Below are 21,430 nucleotides of genomic sequence, written 5' to 3'. Positions count from 1 at the left end.
AACACTGTGACGTACAGACACTGGTGTCAGCATGTCACAGTAACACTGTGACGTACAGACACTTGTGTCAGCATGTCACAGTAACACTGTGACGTACAGACACTGGTGTCAGCATGTCACAGTAACACTGTGACGTACAGACACTGGTGTCAGCATGTCACAGTAACACTGTGACGTACAGACACTGGTGTCAGCATGTCACAGTAACACTGTGACGTACAGACACTGGTGTCAGCATGTCACAGTAACACTGTGACGTACAGACACTGGTGTCAGCATGTCACAGTAACACTGTGACGTACAGACACTGGTGTCAGCATGTCACAGTAACACTGTGACGTACAGACACTGGTGTCAGCATGTCACAGTAACACTGTGACGTACAGACACTGGTGTCAGCATGTCACAGTAACACTGTGACGTACAGACACTGGTGTCAGCATGTCACAGTAACACTGTGCCGTACAGACACTGGTGTCAGCATGTCACAGTAACACTGTGACGTACAGACACTGGTGTCAGCATGTCACAGTAACACTGTGACGTACAGACACTGGTGTCAGCATGTCACAGTAACACTGTGACGTACAGACACTGGTGTCAGCATGTCACAGTAACACTGTGACGTACAGACACTGGTGTCAGCATGTCACAGTAACACTGTGACGTACAGACACTGGTGTCAGCATGTCACAGTAACACTGTGACGTACAGACACTTGTGTCAGCATGTCACAGTAACACTGTGACGTACAGACACTGGTGTCAGCATGTCACAGTAACACTGTGACGTACAGACACTGGTGTCAGCATGTCACAGTAACACTGTGACGTACAGACACTGGTGTCAGCATGTCACAGTAACACTGTGACGTACAGACACTGGTGTCAGCATGTCACAGTAACACTGTGACGTACAGACACTGGTGTCAGCATGTCACAGTAACACTGTGACGTACAGACACTGGTGTCAGCATGTCACAGTAACACTGTGACGTACAGACACTGGTGTCAGCATGTCACAGTAACACTGTGACGTACAGACACTGGTGTCAGCATGTCACAGTAACACTGTGACGTACAGACACTGGTGTCAGCATGTCACAGTAACACTGTGCCGTACAGACACTGGTGTCAGCATGTCACAGTAACACTGTGACGTACAGACACTGGTGTCAGCATGTCACAGTAACACTGTGACGTACAGACACTGGTGTCAGCATGTCACAGTAACACTGTGACGTACAGACACTGGTGTCAGCATGTCACAGTAACACTGTGACGTACAGACACTGGTGTCAGCATGTCACAGTAACACTGGCCACCTGAAACCCAACAGCAATTTCAAGGAAAGTCTCCGTCACTGTCCCTCCATCATGGCACCGTCTGTGTTTGCTAGGAGATTTGTGACGCAATTGCAAAGCCTCTATGGTTGCCTACAGTACCAGAGCTATTTGGTTCCCTGAGTGGCTGGAAAAGTAGACAAACCAACCAGCCACAGCAAAACTTCACCAATTGGCTGACAGTGATCCCAAATTCCACTAAAGTCCCCAGACAGACAGCCAGTTCACATGTTTCACCAGCAGGACATGGGAGGATCACACTATTCCCCCCAGTCCCGCCGGACAGGCGCCCCCGTCTGTCCAGAGGAGGCACTAGTGCAGGGGTGGCCAAACTACGGCCCGCGGGCCAACTGCGGCCCGCTGCCCGTTTTTTTAAGTGGCCCGCCATGAATTTAGGGGGGGGGGGGGTTTCTGTTTCAAAGTTTAAAACGGAAAAGGAAAACGGGGGAAAAAGCGGAAAAACAAAAACATTAAGAAAAAGAAACTGAAAAACAAAAACAAAAAAACGGATTCCCCCCATTTCGTTTTTTCAATTTAAAACCATTGAAAATGGGTTATACTTGGGCACCCTGACCTGGTCTATTTATAAAAAAAAAAAAAAAAAAAATGAATTAATGTTTAATACTAATGTTATGTTAAATTATCTCTGTCTTAACCTGTTGGCACAGGAAAAGAAAATTTGATAACATACAGAAATACCCATTGTAGCCTAATAGGTGAGCGCATCAATAAACTATGTGTCATATATTTATTTAGGTAGAAATTCAATTTTTGATGGCACAAGGGTTTTCTGGTCAAAAAATTTTGCCGCAAAAACTGCCGCGCTTAATATTGTTTGGTCCGCGACTCCTTATATTTTTCTGTATGCGGCCCACAACCAAAAAAGTTTGGCCACCCCTGCACTAGTGCAACGACCAGGATGTGGCTTCCCACCCGCAGACTAGATTTGTGTCATCTTATTTCTAGATTTGTGTGTCTGTTTGACGGCTGCATCGGGGCCCCTCACTGAGAGGATCAGAGAGGCGTGGCAGGAGGAACTTGGTGTTGATTGGTCTGTAATTATATGGGACAGGAGTCTGTCTGTGGTCCAACTCTGCTCGATTAAGAGCAGACACATCCGCTGATCCAATTTAAAGTCACTCACCGTCTTCATTACTCCAAGCATAGGTTGCACAAGATCTACCCTTCAGTCTCACCACTGTGTTAGAGGTGTTAGAGGGTACACTGTCCCATGCGTTTTGGTTTTGCCCTTCACTATCCGGATTCTGGGCCAAAATATTTGATCGGTACTCTAACTAAGGCCTATAAAATAACCCTTCAGCCGGAGGCGGAACTCGGCATCTTCGGCTGTTCTGAATCCTCTCTGCTCTTCCCTACGGCTGTGCAAGAGTCTCTGACGCAGGGGATGACTGTCGCCAAGAGACCCGTTCTGAAGGAATGGAAGTCCCCCTCTCCACCTTCTTTTCAGCTGTGGCTGTCGGACATGGTCTCGGTTATACGCATGGAGAGACTCAGGTTCCTGAGGACCAACTCACTTGGGACATTTTCAACTATCTGGGACCTGGATTCTGATGGCCTGCTTGGACGAGGTTAAAAGCGACAAGTAACTTGCCCAGCTTCTCATGGACCCCTTGCTCGTGTGGGATCCCACGCACACAACATCTCTTACAAGCACATAAGCACCGTACGCAGCTGGTAGCATCCCGTTGTAACATTGGAATGTTGATGATATATATATGCTTTTTCTTTCTTTTTTTTTTATCTGTGTCTGAGCCTGTGTTTTGTTTTTCATGTTCTAAAAAATTGCAAAAACAAATATTGGGGGGGGGGGGGGGAGGGGAAAAGGGAATGCCCGACCCAGCCGGGGGGCAACACGGGGCACGAACCCGCCTGCGACCCTCATGTTGACAGGCAGGGAAATCTCCCGCTGCACTACTCGGACACCCGTTTCTCAATCATGTTTTGGCAAAGGTTCGACTCCCACTGTGGCCGCCCAGACTACTTGTTGGTTTTACTTGCTGAGTATAATGTGCACTTCTAGGCTGAGCAAATTGATCGTTTAACTGTAAACTCTGTGGATTGGTGAAATTGTCATATGTTCTCCGCTGTTGTCGTGTGTGCGATACACACCGTGCTTTTGTGTGGTCTTCCAAACTGAATTTATTTCGGGACAATAAAACGTCTTGTATCTTTTCTCTCCTATAATAAAGACACTCGTGGCTTTGGATAGCGGCCTCCACCAAACGCTATACTATGGCGTTAGGGGAGCAGCCTTCAAAGTGGAAGAAGGGAGGCCTGGATGACTGGGGGAGAGGTAACCGCTGCCTGAGGCTAAGGATGTCCAAGCTGAGGAATCCCAACTATCCGCCAGAGAAACAGACTCGGAGCACCGGCCAAATGCGGTCCGTGTTCAGCGGGGAAAATGTGGAACTGGAAACTCCACGGGACGCTGGAGAGAGGCAACAATAAAATCTAAAGGAAATACAAGTCCTCAGGCTGCAAAGTCCCAAAAAAAGTTGGAGTTTTTCAAAATTGATTCCTGAAGCCGCTGTGATCTTAAATCTGAAAAAAAGCACTTGGCTCGAGCAAACCTTTCATTTCATTCACTCACACATGGATTCAAAATGTGTGATTTTTTTTGGGGTACATATTCGAATATTTCTTATTTCACATCTCTTTACCTGGATCGTCTAGTGATTTAATAATCATACGGCTGTACTAGATTCTTTGATGAGTAGGTCTGATCTCGCTGGATTCCTCAAAACGCAGCTGGGGGTTTGCAGCCATGTTCTCAGTCTCATTTTGTACCGCAGCCAAATCAAGATGAGAGAGAAAGTCCCTCACTGACATAAACAAACAAAGCTGCTGCTGCAGTACTGTCGGTCGGTTGGTGGCGTTACAGATTGAGGATCGGACCTTGACTCCTTTTGTTCTGATGCTTGTCGTGAATTTAGAGCCAAATAAATGGCTTGTACTCGATGCCAGTAGCGGGGCGGATTCTTTTTCCCAACCCGACCACCACCCCAAGACAAAGACACGACCGCAGAGGATGGATCTGTGTACTGTCAAGAGGAGCCGGGTTTTGATGTGGCACCGCTCGGTCCCTCCGACACAGAACCGGGCTTGGATTCCAGCCCTGCAGACATGTTTGTCTGGCTGGCTGTGTCTCCAAACCACCAAAAGAGAGGACCTTTTGATCGTTACATGAGCTCATTGAGGTGGGGGGAGTGTAATTAAATTCAGAAATGGACGCCACTTAAGACGCACCCGGGAGAACATAACGTCGAGAGACCCATGCGTACAAAAATAATTAGGTCCCGCGAGTTGTTGATGTTTACAATGGAGGATTCTCACTCAACAAGCGGAGAAATAGAGTTTTTGCCGTTGTTTCAGAAAGCCAAGGAATTTAGAGCGTATTATAGAGCCCGTGCCATCTCTGTAGTAGAGACCGTTTTCATGCTCTCTTCTTAAAGGAACACTCCGCCCATTTTCAACCAGCTTTGTATCATTAGAACATCAGTAGTATATCAGAAAACTGTAAACGGTTTTGAAGTCTGTCATTTAATTTGACAGTTATTGAGTGTTAAAGTGTGGACCAGTGACATCACTGGTCCACACTAACTCAAATTAATAACTCATTAACTCAAATCAACTCTCAATAACTGTCAAACTAGATGAATGATGAATAGTTTGACAGTTATTGAGAGTTGATTTGAGTTAATGAGTTGTTAATTTGAGTTAGTGTGGACCAGTGATGTCACTGGTCCACACTTTAACACTCAATAACTGTCAAATTAAATGACAGACTTCAAAACCATTTACAGTTTTCTGATATACTACTGATGTTCTAATGATACAAAGCTGGTTGAAAATGGGCAGAGTGTTCCTTTAACATAGCACATTCCCTCTATAAGAATGTTACTGTACTATTGTATTTGTCAAGGCTGTCAAAAAAACATTTTTTATTGAGGGCACAAATTTTAACCGCATAACCGAGACTCATTATTTTGCTAAATGCTCTTTTAAGTACGCTTCATAGAGTGTGGGCCTCACACTTACAGTATGAGGGGGAAAAGAGCAAAACTGGGATGCTGTGGAGTCTTTCCATGCAGCTCTATCTATAATATATCTATATTTGCCTATAGTTGGACTTTCATCTGAACCTTCACTAAAGTGAAATAAATGTCCTCCTCCTCTCTGCCAGTGGGAAACACTGTTCTTGGCTCAACATTCCTCAACTCGGCTGCAGGAACACAGGCCCGTATTTCATTTAGTGAAGACTTCCTCCAAAACACAGGCTGTTAAAGAGGCCTGATTAATCAAACCCAGAGCTTGGATCAGGGCCGCTCACAGCCAGTGTCGTTCTTAGGCACCAGCCTTTTCGCTGCTTTCATTTAGCCGCTGTTATCACTGGCCCGGGATGAAAGGGCCAGGGCAATACAGCAGGTTCATTCCACTGTTGGCACTGGAGGTTAGCTAAAGTTCAATGGCATATTAATAAGGGTGTGTTTCGGTTAAGGCTTAAGATGGGGGAAAATGTCCACGGAAAGTATGTTTTAATTTTTTCGCTGATAAGGAAATACAACGAGAAAATGATTAATGATTGATGATATGATTAATTTAAAAAAATAAAAATAAAATTAATGAAGGAATTGTGAGAGAAAAATTATTGATTGATTGCTTATTGATTGGCCCTTCAGTACCTCAGTCTGCTTGCTCAGTGTCAGCAGGTTTTTGAACCAATGTTGAGTTCCATGTTCAGGATTTTAAATCTTATTGGATTATAACTTGAACTATTCTCAGTTATGATGAAGCCAATTTATTATGTGGAAATTCACAGTGCACACAAACTGACCAACTGATGCCTCTTAGGTTTCACAGTCTGCACGCTGTTAGACAAACACCTCATAAAATAATGTTCTCAAACAGAAACATTAAGGTCCTAAGATTACAGATGTTTTGTTTTGTACTTTTGGATATTTTGGATGCAGGTCAACATGATGTATATTTTGCTTGATGAGGCTCGTGACTTAAACGGGTGTGTGAGTCAATCTGAATCGGCGCCAAATAACTCTCCGAACCTGTAACAGCAGAACCGCTGACATCATGGATCATGATGGGCTGAGAGAAGTATGAAGAATATAAATGGCTTTTGCATATTTTTCATATCGTCTCATTTGCAACTGACTTATCGGGGACGACGGGGGAGGATATTTTGGTGCTGTAAGTGAATGAGCAAACTGACACTGAAGGGAGAATTGATTTTTCTGTTGTGTCAATATTTGGGAGATCACAGCACTTAGTGTGGCCGTACCGTACGTGCGCACGGATGTCGGTGGCACCGCGGCGTAATCCAATAGCGGACGCGGATCACGCCGCTAATCCCGTGCAAGTGGACCGGAAGGCCCGAGTTCTGCTGGAATGTTTACACTGCTTTAGCCAATGGAGCGCTTTTGTCACAAAAGAATACTGGCTTTTCACTGAGTACGTCCCTTTGAAAATCCATCACAGCTAGCGATATTATTATTAATAATAATATTATTATTAATCATATAATTATTAATAATATAATAATTAATATTAAAAATATTATTATTATTGTTAATCATAATAATAATAATAATAATATCCTTTTCACTGAGTACGTCCCTTTGAAAACCATCACAGCTAGCGATATTATTATTAATAATAATAGTATTATTAATAATATAATTATTAATAATATACTAATTAATATTAAACATATTATTATTATTGTTAATAATAATAATAATAATAGTAATATAATAATAATAATAATATCCTTTTCACTGGTACGTCCCTTTGAACTTCCATCACAGCTAGTGATATTCCAGAGCAAAGGAAGCCAAAATTGGCGCTAATCTCCTCGATTTTCTTTCTTCCCAAAAATGACAAAAAACAGTAAGCATCATCGGTCCACGTAAAGACTGATCTTATGAAGCAATGTGTCTTTAAAGCACCGCAAGTTTCAGACTTAAAGTAATTTCAACATAAAAATGTGGGACGTGGAAAATGTTGAACCTCTCTAAAATGATAACAGTAAAAATGCTGGATTCTGGGTTAGCGTCTCGTCAGCTGAATACGACCGTATCAGTCATTGTCAGAACTTATGGAGCAATGTGTTTTTACAGCACCTCCAGTTTCACAAAGGAAGCCATTTCAAGGTACAAATATTTGATTTGAACTTTGAAATTCTCTAAAATGATACAGTAAAAATGCGTGAGCTGAGTTAATATGCAGGCATGGTTGTCTTGAACTCACTGTCAGGATTTTCCCCCCAACCAAGAATCAAAGAATAAAGTAATGTCCCTCACAATTTAGTGGGACGTTTTGATTTATAAGTCTATAAAACCTTTTTCCTCTATGCAGGAAAAATGTATGGAATAACATACCTACACTTATCTTGTTTTGAAACTGTGTAGTGGGTAGTGCAGAGAGGAACGTGTGAGATGTACAGAGGTGAACAGACATTCAAATCAACTTCTGATCGTTTCTGGGTATTTCTGATACGTCACACTAGAGCAGGGGTGGGCAACTATTTTTCATGGGGGGCCACATGAGAAACCCAGATTGTTGCCGGGGGCCGAACAAATATTGTCATGCCGTAACCCATGGATGGGCAACTTTGATGATGTCCTTGCTACCAGATTTTGCAGAGGGCTGAATGGCGCCAGCGCGAAAAATTTGGGGCATTTGAAGCCAGGTTTAGAGGAATAACTCATTTTAAATTAACAGTTGTGATGTCATTATTCAGTCTTAACTACCACTATTTGATCCTTTTCTCACTCACTCCTATGTCACCACCTGCTCTCCCTGCAGGGCTTGAAATTAACTTTTTTCACCACCTGCCAATATGGCTGCTAGATTTTAAAGTTACCAGTCAATTAGAATTTCCACTAGCCAAAATGTTTTTCTTAAAATAAACCAGAATATGAGTGGGTTAATTTAAGCATAAGTATCAGTAAGTGGCCCGGGATTCTGAAAGCCTGTGTTGAGGGTCACACGAACAAAAATGCACTCTTTTTTTTTTTCAATAGTATTTTTATTAAATTTTCAGTTTTTCAAGACAAAACAGACAAAGACAAAAAACAAAAACAAAAACAAAAAGACAGGGCAGCTTAAACACTTCACAAGGTCACATATGTGGACAACAATGAAGAAAAGGATGGACAGATGAATGAGAATACGAAAAAATAAATTAAATTAAATTAGATGTACAAGGGAAAGGGCAGTATTCAGGTGGTATTATCACTTCGGTTGAGATATCCAATTGTCAGTGTCTCTGCTAGGTTAGGGTCGATATATTTCAGGTAGGGCTCCCACACTTTATAAAAGATATCGGTTGTTGAGTGCAGCATACATGTCATGAACTCCAGAGGCATAAGCTGCATAATTATCTGGTGCCAGTTCCTCTTTGTTGGAGGTTTGTCTTTAATCCAAAATAAAAGAATATTTTTTCTAGCAGCAAAAGTTAATAAATTAAATAGCCGTTTGTGATGTTTATAAACGAGTTTCTTATGGGGAAGACCAAGAATAAGGCTGACAGGGTCTGGGTCCAACTCCACACCAAAGATGACGCTCAACTGCTGCACTATGTCTGACCAGTATCGTTCTATCTTAGGACATGACCATATGCAGTGAGTGTAATCTCCTACCTCTATCTTACACTTAAGGCAGAGGGGAGACAGGCTAGCATTCATTTTATGACGAAGGCTGGGTGATATTTGCAATCTATGTATAATTCTTAGCTGCATCGACCACAGTCTGTTGCACACAGAAATTCTTTTGGCATTATCAAATATATCACACCAGTCCTCGTCATCAATCTCCACCTCAAGGTCCCTCTCCCATATCTGCTTGGTGGCCAGAGTGTTCAGAGTAGAGGTAGACCTTAATAAACTATAAAGAAAACCAATAAAACCCTTTCTTGGACCAAGTGAGAGTACCCTTTCGACCTCAGAGGCTTCTATATTTGTTGTTAATGTTGTACGCCGGAGTATGAAGTCCCTCACCTGCAGAAACCGAAAGAAATTTTGGTGTGACAAATTATATTTTTGCTGTAACTGGTTAAAGGACATCAGGATAGGGCCATCAAATAAATCCCCTAAAACTAGTAGCCCCCTATCCTTCCAAATGTTAAAACCAAGGTCACTAAGACCTGGAGGGAAGTCAGGGTTCCCCTGAATTGAAGTAAGAGGTGATGTTAGTTTGGTTCGGCCCTCCATCGATCTAACCAATTTCCATGCCTTTAGAGTGTTAATAACAATTGGGTTTTTACACAGGCTTTTTACTGAGGCTAGGTTTCTAAGAAATAACAGGTTTCTGAGCGGACAATCACACTGAGCGGCTTCAACATCTAGCCATATAGAGGACTGGTCTCCCCTCAGCCACTCAGCCATAAACCTTAAATGTGCAGCTGCCTGATACCATTTCACATTTGGGAGATCTAAACCACCAGCAGCTTTAGGCAATTGTAGTTTTGCCAGTTTCAATCGAGGCCGTCTTTTGTTCCATATAAATGAGCTCAACCAACCTTCAATGATCTTAACCACCTTATTTGAGAGAATAATGGGCACCATCTGGAGTGGATATAAAATCCTTGGTAGGACGTTCATCTTGATGAGCGCGACCCTACCCAACCAAGACAGCGGCAGGGACGCCCAACGTTCAAGATCACACTTAATAATATCTAAAAGAGGGGTAAAATTAGCATTGTACATCTGTTCAAATGAGGGCGTTATACGTATACCTAGGTATACAAAACCAGAGGGGGACCAGCGGAATGGGAATGGATCAGGGGCATCGGGGACTGTCTGGAGAGAACCCAGTGGCATAACCTCAGACTTTGAAAAATTTATCTTATACCCTGAAAAGGAACTAAACAAAGTAATAGTATCAATGAGGCATGGGACAGAAATATTTGGGTTGGTTAAAAATAAAAGTACATCATCAGCATATAAATTAATTTTATGCTCCCTTTCTCCAACAAAGACTCCAGAGATCACAGGTGACTGGCGTATAGCCTGGGCGAGCGGTTCGATGGCGACGGCGAAGAGAAAAGCGCTGAGAGGGCAACCCTGGCGGTTCCCACGCCCCAGAGCGAAGTTTTTTGAGCGCAAGCCGTTTGTAATAACCGCCGCCTGTGGGTCATTATAAAGAATTCTAACCCAGTTGATAAAAGTATCACCCAGGCCGAAAACATTCATGGTATGGAAGAGGTAAGACCATTCGACACGATCGAATGCCTTCTCTGCGTCCAAAGAAAGCACCAGACCGGCCTCCCTCTGTTCATGCATATACTGAATAATGTTAAGGAGCCTTCTCACGTTATCTGAGGAGTTCCGGCCCCTGATGAATCCGGTTTGATCTACGTTAATAATATGGGGGAGGAATTGTTCAAGTCGTAATGCCAACATTTTAGAAAGCAGTTTTAAATCAGAATTTAATAAAGAAATTGGCCTATAGGAGGCGCAATTGTCAGGACATTTCCCCTTCTTTAATATGAGTGAGATGTTGGCCTCCCTTAATGACTGGGGAAGAATTCCTGTTTCAGCCGAGTAATTCAACATAGCTAGATAGGGGTCAAGGAATAAGTCTGGAAACTTCTTAAAGAATTCACAACCGAAGCCATCAGGACCTGGAGATTTTCCAGACTGAAGCTTTGTAAGGGCAATAAGAACCTCTTCCTTTGAAAAGGGGGCATTGAGAATAGTTCTTTGCTCATCTGTAATTGTAGGGAGATCGATGTTGGAGAAAAAGTGTTGCATGGAACGAGGAGCATCTTCACCCTGTTCAGCTGTGTACAGCTTTGTATAGAAAGCAGCAAACATGTCATTAATAGCTTGAGTCTCAAAAGTTCTATTGCCTTCAGTATCCACAAGTGAAACTATAGTCTGTGAGTCTGTTCTCTTTTTGGCTAGGCGTGCCAGATATTTGCCTGGCTTGTCACCAAACTCATATAGGCGCTGTTTTGCAAATTTAAGACTTTTTTCTGATTGTAAAGTAAGTAGAGATTCCAGAGCTGTACGCGCAGCATTTAACTCTCTCAACTTTACAGGGTTAGGAGCAGCTATATAGCTTTCCTCAGCTTGGGAAAGCCGAGCTTCTAATTGTTTTTGTTGGGCAATTCTTTGGCTCCTCCTGCTGGCTGTGTAAGATATGATTACTCCCCTGGAGAAAGCCTTACATGTTTCCCACAGAATTGCTTGGTTTGGAGCAGAATTAACATTTGCCTCATAGAAAGTCTTAAATTGAGCCTTAAAGTGAGAGGTGAAAATATCATTATTCAGAAGTGTTGTATCAAGCCTCCAAGACTTGGAAAATCTGTTTATCTCTTTCAGAGATATTTCCAAATAAATCGGAGCATGGTCACTTACTACTATATTCCCAATTTTACATGATATTACTGAGTACATGAGTCCTTTAGGCATGAAAAAATAATCTAATCTAGTGTGACATTTATGGGGATTGGAAAAAAATGTGAAATCTGTAGAAGAAGGGTTGAATGTCCTCCAGACATCAGCAAAATCAATATCATTACATATTGAAATTAGAGCTTTGGCTTGTCTACCAGGTGGACCAGCAGCAGGAGGGAGTCTGTCAAGCAGAGGGTTAATATGGCAATTGAAGTCCCCTGCAACATAAGAATAATCTGAGGTTAGCTCTTCAAACTCTGCAAAGGCTTTAGTAAGGAAATCAGTTGAGTACCCCGGGGGACAATAGATGTTCATGAAAGTTACAGATTTCCCAAACAGGATGCCTCTGAGAATCACATATCTACCCTCCCTGTCTTTCAAAACGTTTGTGGATCTGAAGGCAATATTTTTACTTATTAAGATAGCAACACCTCTACTGTTAGATGCATAAGACGTCATAAAAACCTCACCAACCCAAGTATGTTGTAATTTGGCTAAATCCTTGCTTTCCTCTAAATGAGTCTCTTGGAGGAATGCTAGACTAACATTCTCTTTTTTCAAAAAAGCCAATACTGTCCTCCTTTTCACTGGTTTGTGCAAACCCCTGACATTCCATGAGCAAAATTTAAGAGTATTCAATGACATTTGTTGTTAAAGAAAAATATTAGTAAAATAAATAAACATTTGTATGTAAACACAAAATATGCCTTCCCCAGCCCCCCTCTTCCAAACAGTGTATAGTTTTGTAAGAGGTATTCAAACAGAGCAGTCCAACGCAAATGTCCACCAGACATTAGACGTTCTGAGAAAATAAGAATTGTGTCCATGTGTAGAACAAACAGGTCTAGAGCCGCCAACTAAACAAAAAACAACATTCAAAACAAAAACACAAAACCGTGAAAGCACTCTTAGAGTAGCCGTAAATACCCATAACAAAATGGGTTTTCCAAAGCTGTTGCACCAGCTTTCACTTTGCATTAGGTGCGGGGCTTCCTTTGCGAGAAAAGGAGAAAGAGAGATGACACCTAGAAAACAACAGAGGATGACAGAAACTAGTATAAACCTAGCCAGTCCGTTATATCCTTCTCCAAGCCTCTACGCACCATTTAAGATAAAAAATAAAATATTTGTACTTCCCAAATAATGTAACTAAAATAAGAAGGCTTAGCTGCCTATCAGAACAGTATGTCTCGCAGTTGCAGTCATATACGATAAGCCATATAAACAGTGCCTCTGTGACGTCACGTTACCTAGGTAGCGCGGAGGGGGTGAGCAACAAACAGGCTATCCTAGCCCGTCTCCAGCAGCGGCCAGAGAGTTGACGAAAGACATTGCCTTCTCAGCGGTGTCGTACAGCGTCGTCTTGCCGTTATGCGTCACTCGGAGCACCCCAGTGGGCAGCGTGGTGTAGATCACCTTCATCTCTCTCAGTCGTCTCCTGGCCTCGTCAAACGATTTGCGCTTCCGAAGAGTTCCCTGTGAATAATCCGGGTAGAACGAGATTCTTGAATCCTGGAAGCGCAGCTGTTTCCCGTTCTCCGCGGCTCGTCTCGACGCTTCCATCACTCTCTGCTTGTCCCTGGGGTTGTGGAGTCGCAGGATGACACAGCGGGGCGAAGCTCGGTTGCGGTCGGAGTTAGTGTTGGGTCCGAGACGGTGGCACCGGTCCAACTTTATCCCTCCGGCCTTCGTCTCGATGTTCAAAAGCTTAGGTATCCAGGTCTCGAAGTACTTTACCGGATCGCCTCCCTCCGTCCCCTCTGGAACTCCATATATCCGCAGATTTTCTCGTCTGCTCCTATCCTCCAAACCATCCAGACGTTCTGTTAACATAAGCACCTGTTTCTCCAGATCATCCACTCGTGTATCGGTGGAGGAGGCGACATTTTCGACCACGTTAACACGGCCCTCGACCTCATCCAAACGTTTTTCAGCTTCTTGCAGCGCAACCACGTTTGCCTGCACTGTCTGCAGCAGTGGGCTCAACTTATCGTCAATCACTTTCGTGATGTGTTCAGTCATCGTTAGGAAAGCCTTGGATATAGCTGGGTCGAGGTCGCTGAGCCCGCTGCTAGCATTAGCATTAGCTGCAGCTTCGTTAACTTGCTCCTCATGGACACTGCCATCTTTCTCCGCCATTCTTCTCTCCGTGCTTCTTGTAATGGGTTTGGCGGCCGGTATTTTGGACATTTTTTCAAACGAAGCAGGCCAACAACGTTCTAGAGACATAACACGTCTGAACCATGTAGTAACAGGCAGTTTACAGGTGTAAAATTATATAAATGGGAATAATAGTGCGAGAGCGCCCAGAGGTGCGTCCGCTCCCTACGCCTGCATCCCGGAAGTCCAAAAATGCACTCTTGAAGCTAAATAAATCCAAAACCAACAAGTTAATTATTTAAATTTCTACTTCAATGTAGAACAGTCATTTCTTACACATGAGATTACTTTGAGCCTTTTAGTCATAAAGATTATTGAAAGATATTCCATATTCTAGACTGAAATGCTATAACAGAAGAGTATTGGCCAGAATGACATGAACATTTGGACACTTATGGACACGTATATTGCATGTTGCGTTCAGGTGCACTGTAAAAAAAAGAAAAAAAAAAAAAAAATATATATATATATATATATTTTTTGCAATTCCATCGCGGGCCACACAGGGGGCGCCCGCGGGCCGCATGTTGCCCATGTATGCACTAGAGGCTGCAGACAGATTTGTGATAGTGTAAAAAGCACCCACAGCACATCACCCTCACCTCCAGCTGCTCTCCTGCTGCAGAGGGTTCCCGCTGAGCTGGATGTGTCTCAGGAGTGGACATCCCTCCACGCTGTCGCACACGCTCCTCAGCTCTGAGCAAGAAGCAGAAACGTCACCGTCTATTCTACCCTTCATGTTCCTCACTGTCACGTCTGTCTATAGATCATCTCGTCACGGGGGTGGGGGGGCTATATCAATTGGATGAGATGAATGGAGATGTGTTTCAGAGACGCGTGACCTTATGCGTATTATTTCCATCGAGTCGTTTACCTCGACTGCTGGCCGAGAGCCCGAACGAAAGCGGCAGCGTTTTATAAAGTAGAGGGAATCATGAATGAAGTGCGTATGTAAATTGATGGCTTTTGTAACATCGTTGGTTAAGTGAACTCAATCTGTGGCTGAGAGGGCTCAGCCTGTGTGAATACAGATGGAATGCAATGAGACCTCAGCTCTGTATGGTTAAAGGAACACTCCGCCCATTTTCAACCAGCTTTGTATCAGAACATCAGTAGTATATCAGAAAACTGTAAACTGTTTTGAAGTCTGTCATTTAATTTGACAGTTATTGAGTGTTAAAGTGTGGACCAGTGACATCACTGCTAACTCAAATTAATAACTCATTAACTCAAATCAACTCTCAATAACTGTCAAACTATTCATCATTCATCTAGTTTGACAGTTATTGAGAGTTGATTTGAGTTAATGAGTTATTCATTTGAGTTAGTGTGGACCAGTGATGTCACTGGTCCACACTTTAACACTCAATAACTGTCAAATTAAATGACAGACTTCAAAACAGTTTACAGTTTTCTGATATACTACTGATGTTCTAATGATACAATGCTGGTTGAAAATGGGCGGATTGTTCCTTTAACTACACAAGTTTTGGAATTTGTCCACATAAAAGATGATGCAGGAGTTGTTTAATCGAGGCGAGCCGTTACCTGATAGGCAGTTGTATCGGAGATCCAGGTCCGCTAGCGACACACAGTCAGACATGGAGGGCAGCTGGGTAATGCTGAGAAACACAGGAAGACACATGGTAACCCTGGCAACAAGCTGAGTAATGCTGAGAATTGAGCCAATGCTGAGAATTGAGCCAATGCTATACCAGTTTTGGGCAAGGGAGAGGTGGTGCAGAAGGGGGAGCCAGCAGGCAGCAAGGCCCTGCAGGCAGGAGATGGTGTTGTCATCCAGACGCAGCTCTCTGAGGAGGACCTGGTTCTTCAGACCGGGGGCCTGATGGAGAGATCAGGGTTAGGAGGACCTGGTTCTTCAGACCGGGGGCCTGATGGAGAGATCAGGGTTAGGAGGACCTGGTTCTTCAGACCGGGGGCCTGATGGAGAGATCAGGGTTAGGAGGACCTGGTTCTTCAGACCGGGGGCCTGATGGAGAGATCAGTGTTCAGAAGTGCTCAGTGTAAAGCAGCCATCACACCGGGGGGCTCCACTCTCTTTACTGACTGCCTCACTGACCCCCCTCCATCACTGTCAGTTCAGTTGGTTTAGTCCGGCTGTGGTTAGAGACACGGAGCTCTGCTGGTACTCAGCTCATCACAGCCAATAGCAGAGGTTTTCAAAGCGGGAGGCGGGCCTCCGCAGGGGGGCTCCAAGCAGTTTCAGGGGAGGCTCAGTGGACAAAATCCTGATGCAACTTTTTCTTGACTTTACCTTATTGAGCAGTTACCAGTGAGTTTAGTTCACCAAGGAAACATGACACAATGCTTCAGAAACTGTTCATTATTCTGTCCCAGAGTTGAGCATTTTAATTTGTGTGTTTGTTGTACAGTTTACAGTAGCCTGGGACAAAGCTCTCTGGCCAGACTCCAACCCAGGAGCAGGGTTCCTCCCCACACCTCCATAAACATCTAAATCAAGGACTTTCCAGGCCCAATTCCCTCAAATTCCAGGAGCCAACACGGCCTGGTTTGAGACACAGATCAAGGTTAACCCATTGATACCTGATGCAGCATTTGCGTGTATTAGCCCTCATTTGTGTGTGTATCCCTTTGAGACTGCGAACCGCGTGACGCGGGATACGCGGGATCTTAAAGGGATACACACAGGAGGCACACGGTAAGTATGCAGGAGGCACACGGTAAGTATGCACCAACTTAGCCAACTGAAACACAAGGATGCCCCCTATTGAGCCTTTAGGTGCTATCATGGGCCAAATTCAATGAAACATCATGTGATGGAGGAGTGAGCCTGATCTCAGCCACCCTCCTCTTCCTCTAACATCAGGTTTTTCTACACAGGCCCTCTGCCTAAAATAGCACAAGCTATATTTACCTTATGTAGCTCCGCCCACTTGACCCATTGTGTCACGACTTCCTGTTCAAAACGCCGACTGTTTAACCTGCTCAAACTAGTCTGACTCACCTGGTCAAACCTAGTTTGACTCACATAGGAGTCAGACTAGGTTTATGAGTCGCAGGAAGTGTAAAGACAATCAGAACTTCCAATTGTGTCTACGCTTCCTGTTAGTCTCTCAAGCCAGACTGTTTCTTCTACATAAGGTGAATTGAGATGTTACTGTACCTTGGTTCGCGGCAATAAGTGTTTATCTTCAGCCGCTGGTTCAGTGAGTTTTGGTCGTAGAGTGATAAGACTAATACCTCTGGAATCTGTGGATTCCCAGCTCTCATTTGCCATGGACTCTTATTGATGAAAAACAGTCAGTGGCTTGTACCTCTGTGAGGTTGTTGGCTCTGGCGTCCAGTGTGCCGAGCAGAGCGCAGTTCTCCAGACCCTCCAGGCTGCTCAGGTGGTTGTGTGAGCAGTCCAGGTGGAGGAGAGTGTACACCTCCCTCAGGCCTTTGGTGCTGATCAGATGGTTGTGGTCCACCGATAACCTCTGCAGTCTCTTCATAGACTCCAGGCCAGCTGGCAACAACCGAGAGAGAAAAGCAGTCACTTACTCAGATTTAAAAAAACAGTCTGCATATAAATTGCATACAAAGAGTATCAGCATCGCTTAAGACTCAACTTGAAATTATGAGACAGTCCAAAAAAGGCCCCCCTCTACCTATGATGAGTTTATGATTTGATTTTAGAAGGTGAGCCAAGACAAAACGTGTGTCAGTAAAGGCCGACTACTGTACAATTGAATCCTCTTCCCTGGCCAATATCTATTCATGACTTCAGCCTCAGGTTTAACTAAGTCACATTTCAATACATATTGCAGTTACAGCGAATGGAATGCAGGGCTGGAAAAGAAGACCGATGCTGCCCTCTTGTGGACCAACGCAGACATGTCTGGAGTTAGGTTTGTCAAGCTCAACATTTACAGAACATCCAAAGTCGCTATGTGCTGCACACTGCACAGGCCAAAGACACGACTAACCAGGAAGTGGAATTGATCAGAAACGGTACAAGTCACCAACACCCGGAGACCTCCCATGATGCTTTCTAACAGTCACTTGGCCTGAAAAATCTGTTTTTTCCAAATATGTCGGTGACAACACACTTTCCTATTTCATCCATTAAGGGGACATTCAGACCAAAAGCGTTTTTTGGAGCTGCCAGCGTCTTTCTGCAATTCATTCTCTATGTAAGGACGCGCTAGACGTGCTCCTCTTTTAATGAATGCACCTGGTGTTTCAGCGCTGGTGGCGTCTGTTGTTTTTGGAGGAGCGCTGTGGGCGTTTTAAAGCTGAAAAAAGTTGAACATTAGAGGAAAAGCGCGCTGCTCGTCCTTTCCACTCCTACATTTTCTCCTCCCGGCGGATCCTCCAGCCTCCGCTTCTGCCAGAATTGGCAATAATCTGGCTTTCATGTTGACAGTGAACAACATCAAACATACAAAACCAGCTGGCTACCGTCCGTGTGGTCGTTGTGTTCTGATCTGTACTGCACGCGACTACAGGGGAAAACAAAATGGAAATAAACCGCTCCGTGCGCTGTGTTTTGTGCACAATGGAAGCGCTCTCGACATGATTTTCATAGCGTTCCGACTGAAAAAAAACGCTTTTGGTGTGAATGTCCCGTAAGTCATTTTAAGACTAATAGTGCAAATATCTCATGAATGTTTCACGAGATTTAGTCCCTTTTGCCAGGTCTCACCAATGCGTGTGATGGAGTTGTACGAGAGCTCCAGAACAGACAGATTGTCAGCACCAGTCAAACCATGGATGGACGTCAGCTGGTTGCGGCCAAGTCGAAGAACTCGTAAACTGGCCATGTTTTCACAGTCCACAAACGTGATGTCATTTTCCTGCGTAAAAAAACACAAATCAAGACCATAATATAATATATGACCACAATATAATGACTCAACAACTCATTTACTTGGCAAAGTGCTACGATTTCTGGCTTTCAAAACAACATTTTTGGCCTGTACACTGTAACAAAAACCCGCCCGTTTCTCTCTTCCGCGTTAGACGCAATTGAATTTGTTCTTCCGGTTCAGTTAGTTAGTTGGCGGCCAATTTCAAAACAAAACATCACTATGAATGAAGTTTGGCAACATTCGGAAGCTACACTGCGGCCAACTTCAGTGACATGTTCATAGCGTTACTGCTGCGAGGAGCCGATGGCTGTACCCGGTCGGCATTTAGCACGTCGACAGTGTTTTCTCACTGCCAGTAAGCCTACAGTAGGGTTTGACAGATACTAGCTAGTCCGACCGGTCAGCACAGCCAGCGTCCTCGCTGCTCGTTAAATATTTCCAAATAGGCGTTGTTATTCTGATAAACTGGTCACAATATTTGGAATGTTACGTTCTCACCCGAAAAAATATAAAAACTTTAAAACAGTTTGTTTTTTTTGCTTGAAAACAGCTTTTTGGCAAGTCTAAAAATGACTACGGTAGGCGTAATCTACTTCCGTGTCTAAAACGGAAAGACGATTACAAAAGACGTCACGCAGAAGCATCCTTATATGGACAACGAATAAGGTGAATAAAACAATGTAGACAAAATGGCAGTGATAGCACATTCTACATGGACCTAGCATCCAACCTGTACGTCGATGTAGCAGAGCTGTGGGAAGTGGCGCAGGCCATCCAGGGCTTTGAGAGCGCAGCGCCTGAGGGTGAGGGAGCGGAGCTGGGGACACTGGGCAGGAGAGGGCAGGCTGCAGCCAGGCAGGTCCTCCAGCCTCACGGTGGTCACCTGCAACAGACGGAGGTGGACATCTCAGCAGGGTGGGGATTAGATGGAGCCCCATGGCCTCCGGTGCACCTCCCTCTGGCCGTGATGCTCTGAGATCCCTGAGGCCACCTTGGCAGTGCCCTGCTAACAACCTGCACTGCACTTTTCCAGACCTTGATTTGTTTTGAAGATGTTGCCTGGCGTTCAATATGATTTATGCTGCAGATATACATCTTGCCTCTGCTAAACTACCGTAGGTCATGTCACTGTAGAGATGAAGATTGTTCTTCACAGCCACATACGTATATCAGAATATGTGAGATGATTGGCAGGGTTCTGACACCTTTTACATTTTTTTATTTCATATTTTTCTATGTTCTTCACTGGATTTGATTGTGGTCGTTATTTGATTGGATACTGACAGCAGCTATCTGAACATTATTCTTCACAACAAAAACTGTGCACTCAAAGTGGCTCTACAACAACATAAACGCTATTCTGTGTGTATCGGACCTGAAGCACAACATTTTCTAAACTTGTCCAGACCCCCACCCCCCGAATTCCCAAACTATTCAAATGATCCAATTCATTTTGAATGGTTTTCCAGACTTTCCAGACCTTTGTAGGAACCCTGTAACTATTGTTGTATCCTACATTTACCCTACATCTCAGTGCTCCAAACCATTCTTCAGAAAGACCTGCACTGTCATGGGGGTTTGGTTCAGGGTGGCTGTATCACGGCTCACCTCTTGCAGGGACTGGCAGCCTCCGGACCGTAGCAGAGCCTCCGGGCAGAGAGGGGGCAGAGTGCTGGCCTCCACGGGCCTCCTCGCCCCTCTCCCCCCCCAGGCCGCTCCCCTCTGCTTCCTCCTGTTCTGGAGGGACAGTTTGGACCAGGGGGGGCAGTCCCTCATCCAGGACAGCCTCTTCTGCTCCGTGCGCTCTGGCAGGCAGACGTACGGAAGCCCTGAGAGCCAAGTGAGAGAGAAAAATCTGGTGATCTCTCTTCTAAGTCCTAATTCTAAATTGTTCTCCTGCTTTTATGGTGGCAGCGTAGCTTGCAGCGTGGCAACACACAATAATGTCAATTGATCCAGTGGAACGGTTAATTGAGGGCGGTTACTGGTGGCCTCTAGAGGGCGGCATTGACTGTGGCTGTACCATGGCTGCCTGGTGGGCACTGTGGCCTGTACAGGATCTGTGCTGGTTTTTGTTTTTTTGTCAGGCTGATTTTTTGGCCCCGGTGCTGGTAATGCACCAGGGGCCTTACATTCCCGCATGTCGCCAAGACATTATGCACCGTTTTAGGCGACTAAATGGCGGCCGGCCACTAGAGGGCGCCGCTGCCCCACTAAGATTTGCCGTCATACCTTCCTCACGGTATCAGCTGTTTCCCCAAAACAACGTGCCCAGGTCGCTTTGCAGAATGCAGCTTACGCGGCCCCTCCCCCTTGCTGCATGCCAGACGCACAGTAGAGAGGAGCTGTGAGGAGCTGTCCCTGTGTGTTTACAATCATGTGTGTGATAAAGCAGGAGAACGCAAGGACCCCCCTGAACTTTCCCCCATCTAAAAACGTCGGCTGTATGGGAATATTTCGGCGTTTGTAAAAATACAGATGGCCATAGCCTCAACGCAAGACTCATCCGAATGACTGATGAGTCTCGCGTTGAGCCTAGGATGGCCAGGGCTTAGATCTGCGTGAGCATGACCCGTCGTAATTTGTCAAATTCAAGGTACATTAAAACGTTGTCTTGCTTCAACATACATCGCATCGCATAAACCATTTCCACCCGC

This window comes from Poromitra crassiceps (assembly GCF_964638095.1).
Source record: "Poromitra crassiceps genome assembly, chromosome: 30".
Taxonomy (NCBI): Eukaryota; Metazoa; Chordata; class Actinopteri; order Beryciformes; family Melamphaidae; genus Poromitra; species Poromitra crassiceps.
The sequence above is the reverse complement of the archived record's forward strand: the minus strand, read 5'-3'. Positions refer to the sequence as shown.